Consider the following 2,395-nt stretch of genomic DNA (forward strand, 5'->3'; position numbering starts at 1 on the left):
CAAATATTTCAGAGTAGGTTTTTAATCACTTAAAGAATATGGCAGGAGACAAAAAGTGGGAGGAGAAAACACTGATGTTTACTCTGATCATGTTGAGATTCTGAGCATATTAAGACTCCTGTGATTTTGGATATTTAGAACATTATCTGATTGTGAAGTAGTCAATATAATGATCATGATTAAGAATACCCTAATTCTGTGCAATGTGTATTTCTTGCATTTGTTACTTCTGAAAATTCTTTGATGTTATTATTTTGTTCATTGTACAGATGACTTAACAAAGCCTTCCACATTTACATTAATCCAGTTTGAATTATTATTTCCAACTATTTGCTGTCAGCATTCCAGAAAGCCTTCTTAACCCATATTTTTTTTCATGGCATTCTTTACTTCTGCATTTCTCAGTGTGTAAATCATGGGGTTTAGTATGGAAGTGATAATGGTGTAAAACACAGCCACCATCTTATCCTCCGTAACATAACATCAGGGTGCATGTATGTGAAAGTACAGGGACCAAAAAAGATGATGACCACCACAATGTGGGCTCCACAGGTGGACAGAGCTTTGCGTCTTCCTTCTGCTGACTGCTTTCTCAGTGACACCAGAATGGCAGTATAGGAGATGAGCAAGATCACAAAGCTCCCCAGAGTGACAGTACCACTGTTGGCTGTCACAACACCACTGGTAACACATGTGTCCATGCAGGCAAGTTTGAGCACAGGGTGAACATCACAGAAGTAGTGATTGATCTCATTGGGTCCACAGAAGGGTAGCTGAACTACTAGGGACACGGTGATGACAATGTATATGAACCCACCTACCCAGGTCCCCAGCAACATTTTATGGCACTTTTCCCTGTCCATGATGGTCATATAGTGCAGGGGTTTGCAGATGGCTACATAACAATCATATGCCATTACTATAAGGATAAAAATCTCAGTTCTTCCAAAGAAATGTACTCCAAAGAGTTGCAATATGCACCCTTCATATGAGATAGTTTTGCTCTTTTGCTAAAGGTCAACAATCGTCTTGGGTACTGTGGCTGAGAAACAAATGTCCACAAGAAACAAGGAGTTGAGAAGAAATACATGGAAGACTTTAGAAGATTCCCCATGAAGATGGTCAGCATGATGAGGAGGTTTCCCAGAAGAATGACTGTGTAGAAGAATGAGAACACCATCAAGCAGGCTCCTTCAACCTCTGGATTTTGAGAAAGGCCCCAGAAAATAACTTCAGTTACATCATTCATTTTTCCATGTAATGAATCAAGTAGGCCAAATTACCAAAACAGTTAAATTATCTGAAAGGAAAACATCAGAAAGATTATCAGCATTTATTTCTAAATCAGGATAAATTAATAATCACAGTTAAAAGTGGAAAAATGTGTACTGAATACAGACTGACATGAATAATTACAGAAATTTTAGTGTCTCCATTCTTATTATTTACCTTAATAATATATCTGATTTATTCACTTCAGATGAGGAAGCAGAGAACAGACAGACAAAGAAAATACCTAAAGTAACACATCTAACCAAAGTTCTCACATGACTAACATTTTCCTAGGATTTACTTTCCTGGTTATGGACAAACATTTAGTTAGTTCTCTTTCTGTAAAAGACACACATTCATATTTAAAGTGATCCTTTGTTTGGAGACAAGGTTTCCCTTTCTTTGGTGATGAAGTGAAAACATGCCCACAGGATCCCTTCTGAATTCAGCCAATTCTGGTCATTACATACACTCATGGGTCCTTGGAATGTCCAGACTGGGTGACTTCTGCAGGCTCCCCTTCAGATCTCTGTGTGTGAATTTATGGCTTCTGTTTGAATTCAAGCTCCTGCAATGTGGAGTGTCTGAGTGTTCACCAGTATTTATTCTAGCACTATTTGTTACTAAACATTTGTGTAGTAACTGAAAACACACAAATTCCACCAAACTGAAAAATATAGAAAACACAAAAATGAAAGATTCTCCCTTTTTGTGTCAATATTCTTCATGTGTCCTTCCAAGTTTTCAAGTCTCATGCTAGAGTACTTTAGTTTTCTAATTTTGGGTGAATGTAGAAAAAGATTGTCCTTTAGTGATTATTATTATGGGTTTAGGAAATGCATAATGTTTCATGTAAATGGATACATCTCCATGTTGGAATTTCAGACACACTAGTGAGGTTACTTTTATGTTTTGGTAGAATGGCATACAGAGGAGATTTCAATGAGGGGTTTTCAAGGTTCTTCATGAACTCAAGACACTAGAGGATTCCTCTAGATTTTGATAGTCATCTCATCCCCTTAACATCTATCTAGTGCCTTGCTTCCTACTGCTGTGGAATCTGCTCTCAGCTAGTGTTTTGCAGGCTATGCCAGTCATTGTCAGCTTTATGAGAACTACAGGT

General features: G+C 37.7%; 1 pseudogene; it reads right to left on the bottom strand.

Annotated features, from left to right (window-relative positions):
• Window positions 1–326: 326 nt before the first annotated feature.
• LOC124974467 (olfactory receptor 4S2-like) lies at window positions 327–1,249 on the bottom strand (annotated as a pseudogene).
• Window positions 1,250–2,395: the final 1,146 nt, after the last annotated feature.

The sequence above is a fragment of the Sciurus carolinensis genome, unplaced genomic scaffold, assembly GCF_902686445.1.
Source record: "Sciurus carolinensis unplaced genomic scaffold, mSciCar1.2, whole genome shotgun sequence".
NCBI lineage: Eukaryota > Metazoa > Chordata > Mammalia > Rodentia > Sciuridae > Sciurus > Sciurus carolinensis.